The 14,321-nt window shown below is 40.9% G+C and overlaps 1 long non-coding RNA gene across 2 annotated transcripts; it reads left to right on the forward strand.

Moving 5' to 3' along the window:
- The first annotated feature begins 4,350 nt into the window (after positions 1–4,350).
- Positions 4,351–12,434, forward strand: LOC139643799 (uncharacterized). 2 transcript variants are annotated; one of them, XR_011695103.1, is made up of 4 exons: positions 4,351–4,464; positions 7,693–7,760; positions 10,062–10,114; positions 12,304–12,434. It is a non-coding gene; the product is annotated as an uncharacterized lncRNA (long non-coding RNA). The 2 variants fall into 2 exon arrangements; XR_011695102.1 differs by lacking the exon at positions 12,304–12,434 and having other exon boundaries at positions 10,062–10,166.
- The last annotated feature ends 1,887 nt before the right edge of the window (positions 12,435–14,321 follow it).

A 14,321-nucleotide genomic window follows, 5' to 3' on the forward strand; every position in this document is an offset into this window, starting at 1 on the left:
CAGACTGTTGGTTCTTACAGACACATAATTCTCTGTCCCAGCTCCAGACAGATATGTAGATAGATGGAGACAACATGATGACACCACAAGGTGGCACTAGAGACAGTGACACTGGACTGAACCACACTCGGTGGTGGAAAAGCCTCTGAAACAGCATTTAGACCATCATGGACACTAAAACTCTCCAACAAAACCTATATAGACAGAGTGTTTCAATAATCAGGTTAATATCAGAGTATTGGTGAGCATGTAAACACTCTGTGTCTCTGTTCCTCACTTTCCTCTCTCTCTCCCACAGGAACATTCATTGTGAATGTGAAGCAGATCTCCTATCAGGCAGAGGAGAACAGGAACGTGACGATGGAATGGATCTTCCCACCCAAACCCAACATGTCTCTCTCCTCACTCAGCATTCATTGTTCACTGCTGTCTCATACTGAAGAAAAGACTTTATATTATTTAGAAAACGGTGTTGAAGACCCAGAATCTCAACATGAGCAGTTTGCAGGACGAGTGCGATGTGATGAACACAGACTCAGAGAAGGAACCATCAGGCTCCATCTGTCCAGACTGAGGACTAACGACTCAGGAACGTACCGGTGTGAAGTGTTCACTGGTTATGGAGGGAACTTCAGTGACTGTTCGCTCACCGTCACTGGTGAGTTGACTCAGTAGAATTCAGTAGAACTCAAAACTATTTGTAAGTGAAGAGAGGCTCGCTCCCCTGTCTGATCTGCTGTGGTTCTTCTGTTCTCTTGTCAGATTGTTACAGTAAAATGTTTCCTCGTCACATTAATGACTCAGTATTTGTCTGATCTCTGAACAGCAGCCAGGCTTCAGTCCACAGCTGAGAAAACCAAGCCGCCGAGCCGGGGAGTGACCGCTCTCTTCGCTGGATTGGTGCTTTTGTTGCCACACTTTTCCTGATAATGCGATCCACTCTGCATGAGGAGATTCCTTATAAAATGCAGCCCTACCAACATGCATAAATGTTGTGTGCCATTTATGCATTTCTGGGTTGGTGTACGCCGGTACGGACATACAACTATATGAAAATGATCCTTTGATCCGTCCTGCTGTGTCAAACTTGTGATGAAGAAGATGGCAGGGAGAGGGCTAAAGGGTAAATTATATTTCTGCGTCGAACCGTACCTGTGCTGCACCGACGTGGTGTAGGTACGGCGGTGTGGTGTCTATGTTACATGCTGTATTCAATTTTGTGGCTTTATTCAATTTACTCGAATTGTGAATTTTTTGCCCTCTACTATTCATGGTATTAACTTTTACTCTGTTGACCTATATTTGTTAAATTCTAGTATATCCAAGTATATTCTAATAGTTTTGTGTATTGAGCAGTTGCATAGGGCGTACTGTTGAGAGAGTCTCCAGGATTTGGTGGTTATAGCCATTGGGCCTTGAGAGTCTGTAGGGTAAAGGCAGTGGTTTGTACTTGGAGTTGCGACGATGTGGTGCACAAAAAATGTTGGCAGGTCAGAAAATGAAACCTCCACCGTTTGGAAAAAAAAAAGTGCTACTACTCTACTCTCTCACCCCTGATTTCAATGGGATGCTATGGGCACAGGACTTTTCAGATGGATGACTCCTTCCATTAAATATCTTGGCAGCCAAATCTTTCCCATTAATTTGTTATTATTAAAAATAATGATGATAATAATAATAACAATAATACATTTAATTTGTAATGCACTTTTCATTACAAGTAAATCTCAAAGTGCTACAGAGTAAAAAACAGGTGCATAAAAACAGATAAAATTAACCAACAGAAAAGATCATTAAGAGCAACACAACGGAAAAAAGGCCTGATTAAAAAGGAACATTTTATAGACAATGCATAAAAACAAAGAGATAAAAACCAACACAAAGTTAAGGAAAGGCTCTGTTAAAGAGGAAGGTTTTTAGACCCCTTTCAAAAGCATCAAGAGTCTGTGGCGCCCTCAGGTGGTCAGGGAGAGTACTCCACAGACGAGGTGCAGCCGAGCAGAAGGCCCGACCCCTCATGGTGCGGAGCTCAGTCCTGGACGGATGGAGAAGGTTGTTGTTGCTGGATCGTAGGTTACAGGTGGAGGTTTGTGGTATAAGCAGTTCCTTGAGGAGGGGAGGGGCATTTCGGTGGATTCACTGATACGTTAGTAGAGATATTTTTGTATTTGACCCTGAAGGAGACAGAGAGCCAGTTTAGTTAGTGTAGGACGGGTGTGATACGTTCGCATTCTCATCAGGATGCTGGCAGCGCTGTTCTGGATGTAGTTTTTTTTTTATTTGAGCTTCTGGAGGCTCCTGCTAGGAGACCCGATGAGAAGTAGTAGAAATAGTCCAGCCTTGAGGAGACAAAGGCACAGTGGTGGAAGAAGTACTCTGATCCTTTACTTAAGTAAAAGTACCAATACAGCAATGTAAAAATACTCCATTACAAGTCAAAGTCCTGCATGAAAAATCCTACTTAAGTAAAAGTACATAAGTATTAGCAGCAAAATGTAGTTAAAGTATTAAAATAAAAGTAGTGGTTTGGTCCCTCTGGCTGATATTTTATTATATATGACATCATTAGATTATTAATACTGAAGCATCAGTGTGTAAGCAGCATGTTACTGTTGTAGCTGCTGGAGGTGGAGCTAGTTTGAACTACTTTATATACAGTTAGCTAGTTTAGTCCAGTGGTTCCCAACCTAGAGGTCGGGCCCCTCCGAAGGGTCACCAGATAAATCTGAGGGGTCGTGAGATGATTAATGGGAGAGGAAAGAAGAAAAAACAAAGTTCTGATACACAAATCTGTTTTCAGTTTTTGGACTTTTTCTCTAATCTTTGATTTTTGCTGAAATATTGGATCATTTGAACATTTATTGAAATGAAACCATGTGAGGTTTAGAGGGAAAAATCACTATTTGGTGGAGCTGTTAACAACTCATAGACATCTGAAATGTGACCCCGACTACACACTGCTTTTTGTAAGACGTCAAAAGCCAAAAAGGTTGGAAACCACTGGTTTCATCTTTAACAATGTGTTGTATTTTAAAAGCTTGTTATATTATCCATTGTGTCAAATCTCCATCTGAAAAGTAACTAAAGCTGTCAAATAAATGTAGTGGAGTAGAAAGTACAATATTTCCCTCTGAAATGTAGTGGAGTGGAAGTATAAAGTAGCATCAAATGGAAATACTCAAGTAAAGTACAAGTATCTCAAAATTGTACCAGTACTTGAGTAAATGTACTTAGTTACTTTCCACCACTGCAAAGGCATGGGCGAGTTTCTCCGCGCCTGACAGGCTAAGTGTGGGACGGAGTTTGGAGATGTTCCTGAGGTGGTAGAAGGTCTTGCACAGATGTTTGATGTGGGCTTCAAAGGTCAAGTGAGGGTCGAACCTAACGCCCAGGTTGGAGACTGAGGAGAGGGGAATGTCTTGGCCAGAAAAGATGATGTGAGTTATGGCAGAAAACTGGATTATTGGATTATTATTGAGGTCATGGTGTTCACTTTACTCAAAGTAAACTGGAGGGAGGAAAGAGGAGGAATTCACCCATGTCATGTCAGTATGTAATATGTTCTGTGCAGTATGTAGATATGAGCAGGGAGCCACCTGGTCAACATGCTAACTGAACAGCTGAGATGTGTTGACTTGCACTGAGTCAGTCTGTGGATAAGGAACTGTGGGCCAATCAGATCCTTTTCTATAAAAAGCACTTTGTAGACAGGCTTGAATATATTTGTTTTTAATTTCCCACTTTAAATCTTGTGGTGTTTTTTCATTTATTTTAATCACTTTCATTTATTCATTTCATGTATTAATCATTTATTTTAATCACAAACCTCTGCTGCCCCCTGCTGGATTAAAGCAGAGCTGAGACATTATCGGGTTCATGTCAGGACACACAAGTTGTTGAAACAGATTCACTTCATCCGAAGCTTCATGTTTTTACAGAACAACAGCGCTGCCTCTGAGGCTCTATGTACACATATCACCACATTTCAATAAATATAAATGTATCAAAATGGCTTGGTAACTGGTGAATTGACTTGCATCAATTTAGGCCTATATAATGATCATATTTATTTATCACTTTTCAGAGAAATGTTCTCTGGTTAGTATCTATTTTATTTGTTAATGTTAATATTGATGTGAGCATGTTACAAAACTTTCCTATTCTTTTGCTCATGGCAACTTACAAATGAAAACTTCGGATCTAAATCTTGATTGAGAAACAAGAACCTCCCCTTCTCCTATGAGAAAGATGATTAGCCGAATTAAAAACTGATTGACAACTGGTTCACGCGCGTATTGGTTTGATTGACAGAAGACTGTAAGCCTCTGATTGGCCAAATTAAAAGTCTCCCACCCTACTCCCAGAGTGCGCGGGTGTCACAGAAGTTTGGTGAAAGTTGATAACATGCCTCTGTAAAACAGAGGGCCGATGCCTGCTGCTAACATGGACTACTCCTAAGTGAAGGTAGGAGGTGTTGCAAAGTGTTTTCAGTTACTTGCAGGTCTTAGAAATCACGTTTAGCCTTCTGAGTTAAACAACGAGCAGCCTACCGAAGTTAGAGCAGAGCTACGTTAGCGTTAGCGGTGGCTAACTTGTGGAGAGAAGACTAGCTTCCCATCTGCTGATGATTTCATATTTATTAATAAACCTTTGAGCAACTCAGGCAGCCGACATTGCACCACAGTGTACAAAGCCTTGTCTGTCATTTGGCGATGGCCAGACCAGCAGAACAGTTGATCAGTCCTACACAGTCTGCCGTTGTAAAAACGAAAGTGAAACTAGTGAACAGTCACGTGACTCTTATGCTCAACACACAGAAAGTTCACATGAGAGCAGCAGAGACTAGATCGCATTCTTCCTCTGGTCACCAGTTGGATTCAGAGTCAAATGAGTCATAAGGGCAAGTCTGACTGCTGGGGCCAAATGTATAAAACTGTGTGTATATTTAGGTGTAGAAATCTGTGGACGCCCAAAACACCCCGCCTTGTCTCCTCCCAGAATTAACTATGCAAATGACTATAAATACGCCCCTCTTGGCACCTTCTTGTCAAACACGATGGTGAATGTGCCTGTTCAGTGCTTCCCTCTCCAAATATGTCCAGTGTGCTTTAACGCATGCAGTGTTTTTTATAATTAAAGGTAAAATTGCACAATTGAACTGATTCAAAGATTAAAAACAAAACCATATAATGTGACATGTCCAGTGTTCACAGCACTGCCGCTCCGAATATGGCAATTTGTGGCATTTCTTTCTACACTACTTTTTTTTTTTTTTTTAGTTTTACGCACGGGTGGCCTTTCCTTTCTTACCGTTCAGTCCCGCAGTCAGCGCACAACTGGTTTGTGTGAGCAGGTACTACACACAGATCGTTTGGACATCACACAGTTGTTCCAGGACTTATTCCATCTGCCCACCCGACACTGCGTTTTCTTCCCAGGAGAGATGGATCTGTGTAATAATTATTTTATTTATTGGTTTATTTATTTCCCCTCGGGGATCAATAAAGTAGCCTACCTACGTACCAACCTACCTACCTACCTTATTTGTTTATTTATATAAAGATCATTATCATTATAATTATTATAATCCATAGTGGCAAACATATTTACTCAAGATAGAACGTAATTAAGGCTTGTCGAAAAAAGGTTGTTACCCACTCACGTATCACTATGTAATCATAGTGAAGGTTTTTTTAAACTATAGATTACATCGTAACACAATGTAGTGAAAGAAAAAGGCAAGGCAAGGCAGCTTTATTTGTACAGCACATTTCATACACTGGGGCAATTCAAAGTGCTTTACAGGGTGATAAAAATACAGTAAAGGTAAAAGATTTACAATTAAAAAGTGCAAAAGTACAGATAAAAGACTTAAAAGTAAACTAGTGCAGTTCAAATCAAATGAGATAGAAAGATGAAAGAACACAACAAATACAACAAATACTTCCACTTTTAGATGCACATTGTGAGTGAACCCATATGTTTTTCTGTAATTTTCTTTTCCCCTGTCCTTCCTGATTCTACTCTTGATCTGATATTTACATCAGATCTCACTGCCAAAGGCAGACGAGAATCATAGATTCTCCTCTTGGTCAAAAACCTCACCATCCAGAGATGGATGAGAATCATACAGGGTAAAGCTCTGTCCCCCCCACATATAGTGTTCACTCATGCGCAAGTAAGCATTACCTGGACAAGACCAATGAACATTCGTACCTGCCCGAGTCAGCTCTGTTGGGATCCTGAACAGGAAGAGTTAAAATTAAGGTTATTTAAAAGCTGAGCTGAAAAGAGAAGTTTTTAGCCATTACAGGGTAGAGTAGGCAGTGTAAAATAAAGTTTTTAGCTTTGACTTAAAAGCGGTCAGAGTCGGGGCTTGTCTAATATCATCTGGGAGGTTATTCCAGGTCTGTGTTGCATTATAACAAAACGCTGCTTCACCATGTTTTGTTCTAACTCTTGGGACAGCCAGTAGGCCAGGCCCCAGATGTCCTAAGGTTCCTAGAAGGTTCATATGGCACAAGCATGTCAGAGATGTATTTGGGCCCAGAGCCACAGAGTGATTTGTAGACAAGCAGCAAGATTTTGAAATCAATTCTCTGAGTGACTGGTGGCCAGTGTAAGGATTTTAGAACTGGTGTAATGTGGTCATATAGTTTTCGTCAGGACCCTGGCAGCGGCGTTCTGAATAAGTTGGAGAAAAAAGCTCTAAATAAAATGTCACCCAAATTCACACTTTTACATTATCCTTTTTTGCCAACTCACAACATCACACTAATCGGACTCAAAAGACTGCGTACGGTACGCATGGTGTGAAAGATGTGTACCGGTACGCACATTCTCACGGCCCGTGGATTTTTATACATTCGGAAACCTGCGTGGAAAGTGGCGCAGCACACTTTTCGTGTGTACGCGTGGTTTATACATTTGGCCCCTGCTGTGTAAGAAAAGGAAGTCTCTATAATCCTGGGTTAGAGACAAATGTGTGTGGAAACATGCAGGGGCGGAAACTAAGCTTCCTCTAAATTGTCACGAGAGAAAGGGCAGTCCAGCAGCAGAAAATGGGAGAGAGAGAGAGAGGGTGGGGGGGGGATTGAAGCAGCACACTTTGCCTCCTACGGCCCACTGACACCTGAACGCAGCATCAGCAAAAAGCACGCCATGCTCATTTAATGTTCACCCTTGGCTTCTCAACCTTCTAGTTATGCACACAATGAAATGTGGACAAGTTTATTTTTGCTTGCTGTATTTTAATAGCGGCATGTAGACTGTATGCGGTCACGCTCACTTGCCATGCTCATTTAATGTTCATTTTGTTTTTGTTTTGTTTTTTTAAGCCTAGATACTCATCATAATCTGTTGAAGTGGGAAAGCCAAAGCACTAACACTTAAACTCAAGCATTGGAAAAGAAACAATGGATAACTGTAGCCAATCTTAAGCACGTATTACTCAGTGATTACTTTCCATTCACTATTATAGCCTAATGTTGGTAAAATAAAAAAGGCTATAAACAAAGTATGCGTTTAAGAGGCTTTATCTCACAATATAACTGTCATTTTATATTTCATGGCAAGATGTGGCCTTTCTTGTTCCACAGAGCCAGTCGAGCTGTTCAGGTGGTTTGCCTAATTTTCAACCAGGCGACTTACTCCTGTCCTGTCCTGTTTGTCTCACTCTGTCTTAATGTGTAGGCTGCTGGCTCTCATAGGACCAAAGACTGACAACATGGATTGCTGCTGAGGGAGACACAGGCATTCAGGTGAGATCTGAACTGGATTTGCTTTATTTTGTGGCTGTAAAAGATTTCTTTTGCCTTGGCAGCGTTTAAAACAGACCTCTAATCTGTATATGAACGCGTTACGAACATTTTAAAAATTAAAAAAGCTTATTTTACATCTACAAATCAAACTCTTAAAAGTGTCTTAATATATTAAACATTTATATTTATATACAGATTCAGGCTTTAAAAGTAAATATTTAACATTTTACTGCGCTATATTTAAACAAACGTAGCAGTTTCTTGTTAATATACTGAACAAAAATATAAACGCAACACTTTTGTTTTCGCTCCCATTTTTCATGAGTTGAAATAAAAGAGCTAAGACTTTTTCTATGCACACAAAAGGCTTATTTCTCTCAAATTTTGTTTACAAATTTGTTTAAATCTGTGTTAGTGAGCACTTCTCCTTTGCCAAGATAATCCATCCACCTGACAGGTGTGGCATATCAAGATGCTGTTTAAACAGCATGATTATTACACAGGTGTGCCTTGGGCTGGTCACAATAAAAGGCCACTCTAAAATGTGCATTTATATTTTTGTTCAGTATAGTTACTTTTTTGCATATGAAACATGGCATAAGTTGAAGAAGGTATATTTTCAATCTGTTGATATACAGTAAATAGAGTGTGTACTGAAATGTTGAATTAAACATTTGTCACGTGGGAAAAAATCTGTATCATAGCACTAATTCTAATACAGTTTTGTCAAGGTAGTGTTAACTATAAAATAAAAAAAAAGCCTCAGTCTGTAGTATACAGTTTGTATAATACTTTTGTTATTATAGCATGTTGGAGTTGCACACACTACCAGAAAACAGTAACCTAATGAAGTGAAATGGTTACAATCTGAAGCTCTGGTTGTAGAGTTAACTAGTGCAGTGCCCATTCGCTTTGAGCCCCACTGCTGCACAGAGCGCTGTTCACTTGTTTATTCAAAGTTTATTAATACTGAACATATTGCGTGTTCGATGAGACACCGCACGTCCTTGGGTCCCCAGCAATACACCCGCCAAGTGTGAAGTAGATCGGACGAACGGTTCTCGAGAGATGTGAAGGACACACACACAGACAGAGATTCCTTGCTTTATAGTATGATGATAAAATCACTTTTGTGGATCAGAGTAGAAGGAAACAATTTGAAATGTCAAAAAGTTTTGGGACAAGCTGGCAGCCCACAGACCGCTGGCCAAACTGTGCTTACTAATTAGAGTAGGGAGCAGACTGTCTCAGCAGGTTTTCACTTGTTCAGCTGCGGTCTGTTCACTAAAGTCTGAGTTCAGCTTCATGAGGAACTGAAGACACTTTTTCACTGGAGCTGCACTGGAGCTGCAGCTAGCTAGCTAGCTACCGTTGCTAACTGCTTCCCTTTGCAGGAGATGGAACATTCCAACTAGCAAAAAGCCTGCTGGGTAGCGTAGTTAAGTAACTCATTTTCCCTTCAGGTAAGTAATACTGAGTGCATTTTTGTGAAAAGCCAAAAGAGATGTGTTGATGCTTCCTACAATGTATTTCAAAACCAAAGCCATATGCTTTTTAGATTGCTTAAATGAAGAAATCTCCCATACACTGACAGAGGGTGAAGTCAACCAAAGGGTTGATGGCAATTACGTGAATTTCCCTATGGATGTGAGCTACAGTCTGTAGCTCACATTTACAAGCTTTTAGAAGATACAAGAAAATAGTGGACTCTAACCATAGTTGCTGTGGTTAGAGGCAGTTGCTGCGCTCTCCTGTCACCACAATCGTTAGGTGGAAAAGTCAGTTGGAGCCGTCTCAATGCAGTCTGTTTCTTTTTCTTGTCTTGCCCGTTACAACAAAATTAAACATGTTTCATATTATCTTAAGTCTTTAGTCTTGGCTCACGAGGTGTGTGCTGGCCAACAAGCCACTTCATAATGTTACACTGTGGAGAGAACGACAGTAGCGCCCCAGCTACATTTATCTCTTCATCTCATTTATCTCTTTATCTCTTCATCTCTCTTCAGGGTGGAGGAGGGGGATGTTGGAGCTTCATTCACACTCAAACTTCATAGTCCATTATCAGTGTATTGAGCTTGTATAATCCTTCACATGCACTGAAAACCTGCTTTTAATTTGTGATGCTGCATGATTCTCAGTCTTCTTAAAATTCGAGCGCCTCTAGGACTAAAAACTTTTCACTTGTCACAAATGTTTGTTAAATTTGAGAGTGTGTCAGACTAAATGTCTTCTAATGTATGGTAGGCATTAGGTTTCATCACATGTTCATGACTCCTCCCCCTCTGTCCTCTGCTCTCACAGGGAGAAGATGACCTGGATCCTGCTGCTGCTCTTCCTCACATCCTGTGTCTGCGGTCAGCTTCCACCTTCAATTCATTATCCAGAAATATAAAGATATTTTCAGCCTGAGTTACAGATTTTCTCACTTCATCATAGCCTTTTTGTCTTTCTCTCTGCCAATAGCAATATAGCCTGAATTGTCTTTAGCAAGTAGAAACTCCTTATTAGCATTATGAGGTGCATCATAAAGTTCCTGTGACGGTGGGTTATCCTCAGTGGTGGATAGAGCCGGGTAAAAATGTTGAATTTTCTGATTTCCGATATATATTCCTAAAATCCAGAGATTGATCTTTAATCTATGTCTCTTTCAGTGGATAGTTGTAGCCTAGGTTTTTGTGCTATTTAGTTTCCCAACTACTGGGGAAACTCAGTTACCCAATTACTTCAAGCCTTAAGGCGCATGTCTGGATGCATTTTGGATTTAAAAACTGCAAGTATAAAAAAGAACTGGACAAAAGCATCACCTGGTTGCTTTGCAGTCTCAGTCCAAACCGGTGGATCCAAAACAACCCCAGCTTGAGAAGGCATTTGCATGCAAGTTTCCATCTTAATCACCGCATGCAGTCGATCACAACGTTCACCTGCAACGATATACACCAGTACAGCACCGTTGAATACATGTTTATTTATTTATTTATATATCTTTATTTAACAGGGACAATGGACAGTTTGTAACTGTCCCAGAATTAGCTAGAAAGCTAAATTTCATCTGCAGTCCCTGGGCAAGTGATACAAAGACAGGCAGTTTTACAAAATACTTTACGAGAGTTAAAATTGCAGTGTCCAGTACATAAACATTATGAAATACAACACATAAAAAAAAGTGCACTATGCTTGGTATCTTAAATGAGCTAATGGTCACATGATTGGTGATTGGTTTGATTTCAACCATGATCTGAGTTGACACTGGCTTCCGAAACCTGATCAATGTACTGGAACCACAGTATATTGTACCAACCCACAAGCATTTGAGTGAAGTGGGAGTCCCAAAGCTATATGCGGATGTTAAAAATAGTGTCACAGCTTCACTGAAGTCGGCAGAAAGAGAGATCCTTACTTGTGATAGCTTGACCGCCACAGCAACGGATTTATGTGTGACTATCACTCCATGTCCATGGAGTGGTGGGGGAATTCACTTCTTAGTCTTGGCTAGAGTCACTGAGCACGTCTACATGGACTGCAATATTCTGATATTAACCCAATTAAGACAATACTCTGAATAAGACACTGCCAAGTAAACAGAATTTTCTGATTACCTTAACCTGACTAAGGTCATAGTCCGAGTAAGCAATAGTCTAATTAAGACATGTGGAGTATTCCGATCGTAGTCACATTATTGAAGTGCATTGTAGACATGTAAACACCTTAATCGCTTTATGACGTCCTATCAGAGTTTTCACATTATTTTGTGACACATACGGCAATCCAACTGCTTGACGACGCATGCTCTAGCTTCCAGTGAGTGTTGCGCAACTTGTTTACAGAAGAAAAGATGACTAAAAAGAAGTCCCAACATTTTTCCCAACAACAGTTTCAGGTTAAATTCTGGAGGGAAACTCAGACATAATGTGGGCGTGTGTCTTCAGTCATTAATCGGACTCTGCTCTGTAGCATGTAAACAGGAATATGAATGGAATATTCTATAAGAAACTCATGTAAACACCTTAATCGAAATATTGAGTTATTTAGAATAAGGTCAATAGTCGGATTATTGCAGTCTATGTAAACATAGTCATTGTGACACTTTGCAACCTTAAAGGTGAAAGGCCATCACCTACACCTCTATTTGTTGTTTCTGTTAACGACCCAATTTCCCCTTCAGGATCAATTAAGTTCATCTGCTAATCGTGTCTCTCTAGATCAGAGATGGGCAGTAATGTGCCATGAAGACCCAACACTCTGCAGGTCATTACAGCCAAATCCTACAGCCAGAGATTTCACTGTTTAGTTTCTCTTCTCTGCTTTAAGGTGTGTTAGTCAGTGATCGGGTGCTGTAGTGTTTGGCTGGAATGAAAAGCTGCACCCTGTCACATAATTGCTTGTCCCAGCTTCAGACAGATATGTAGATAGATGGAGACTATATGAAGACCGCAAGCTAGGCGGAGTATTGTCTTAATCATGTTAAGAGGAAATTATTTATGTGCACGTAGACATTCGTTCTCTTTGTTCCTCACTTTCTTTCTCTCTCCTCTCTCTCCCACAGGAACATTCATTGTGAATGTGAAGCAGATCTCCTATCAGGCAGAGGAGAACGGTAACGTGACGATGGAATGGATCTTCCCACCCAAACCCGACATGTCTCTCTCCTCACTCAGCATCTATTGTGCATTACGGTTATCTTTTCCTAAGAATTTATATCATCGTCTATGCAGTATTGAGCACCAATTACCTCAAGATGAGTACTTTGCAGGACGAGTGCGATGTGACAAAGACGTCCTCAGAGAAGGACACATCCTGCTTCATCTGTCCAGACTCAGGACCGACGACTCAGGCACATACTTTTGTAAAGTGGCCACTGGTTATGGCAGGGGCAATAATGAATGTTTGCTCACTGTCACTGGTAAGTTGACTTAGTGGAACTCAGAAGTTTCCTCACCAGGTTCATTTCGGCAGCTTCTTTGATTAAGAAAAGGTCGTCCTCTGCTGTTAAAAAACACCTGTGTGATCAGGACACGTTTTATTTTCCAGAGAACTTGAGATAAATGGCAGTGTTTTTTAATTTCCCATTTTCTCTAGAATTGGTGTAAATTCTCTTACTGTGGTGGTTCACTACTGCTGAGTGGATATATATTAGATACAAACTCTGGTATCTCCATGCAGTTGCAGAACATCTACCAGAGGATGCAGAACATCTACCAGAGGATCCAGAGCAGAGAGAACCTGGGCGCTTTGGTCTCATCGGAGCTGTGGCAGCAGTAGCATTGGTAGCTCTAGTAGCTTTCCTTCATCAATGCTGTTGCCCAAAAGACAAATACGGTAGATTTGCTTTTTCTAATGTCTTACCATTTTGTACATTTTATCAATGTAATTTTTTTGTGTGTGTGCCATGCTTATTCCTCACTTGTTATTGTTTCAGGTACAGATCAAGACCATGAGGAAAATGTTGCCGTTGACCTTCCTGTCTTGTAAAGTATTGAAGAGACTGTTTCCTCACCCCAATTGTGAATGTGTGAATCCACATTTCAGAAATGATTCACATATTTGTCCCAGATAGCAACTGAGTGCTGGCCCACACTTACCACTTAATTCGGCCCACATATCACCATGGAATAACGGCAATCAACCCATCCAAATCTGGCTGCCAGAACACAGCCACAACTAAACCTTGAAGAAACGACTTGGAACATATAGAGTTGAGACGTTCGGTCCCAGAGGCACTTTTCACGCAGATTCTCCAGCCACCAGACTCATAGGGATTTGAACTTTAGTGATAAGCACCATATTACACAACAGAGAACCCCGGGAGTCTCCAAGATCAGAAAACGATACTCAAAGTTGTTTCAACCTCGTTAGTGCCGAATCGTGTTTTTCCCACGGCGCAGCCGAAGGCATGAGGACCCAAATTCAGGTCTGGCAGTCAGTCCAACACCTGTCTCTTTGTTAGATGATCCGCTTCATGAGATGGCCTCTAGAGGGCGTTTTTGACTAAGAGTTGGCCTCTTGCCTATGGGCTAAATGCCATTCAGTCTCACACACTGATAAATGCCGCAGAGCCCCAGAGTTAACCGATAACCACGTCGCGCTAGCTGACGATTGCTCCAACACACAGAGCCACACTCTCCACCGTTAATTTACAGAAAGCCACGTCTTGTGCCGCCCTACCAACTTTAATGACTGGTAACTTTCTTACCTGTGGTATTTAAGTTACGGTAGTCGCTGCGACACTGATCCACTGTGTCTGTCCGTCTCAGGGAGGTTCCGTTTCGTGTATTTCAATTAATTTTCAACAAGAGCTGTCTGTTGTCCGGCAGGACTGATGACGCGATTTCCATCCGTTTTGACTAACAAAAAGTTCAACCCAGTTGAACTATATCTGGACAGACGGATTTGTCACCATGTGTTGAGGCATTCCTACATTTACTTTCTAAAAAAATGTGGCAATCACAGACGCAACGGTACAACCAAAACAAAGATAAAACGGAGAAAGCCTGGTATAACGTTGGGGTGACTGGAGGTTTTCCAGGTCAGTTTGTTAGTAAATTTATACTGTATAGCCTGCTT

The sequence above is a fragment of the Centroberyx affinis genome, unplaced genomic scaffold, assembly GCF_046629955.1.
Source record: "Centroberyx affinis isolate AG114_WGS23_722 - 3 ecotype Tasmania unplaced genomic scaffold, CSIRO-AGI_Caff_v1 ptg000655l_1, whole genome shotgun sequence".
NCBI classification, from domain to species: domain Eukaryota; kingdom Metazoa; phylum Chordata; class Actinopteri; order Beryciformes; family Berycidae; genus Centroberyx; species Centroberyx affinis.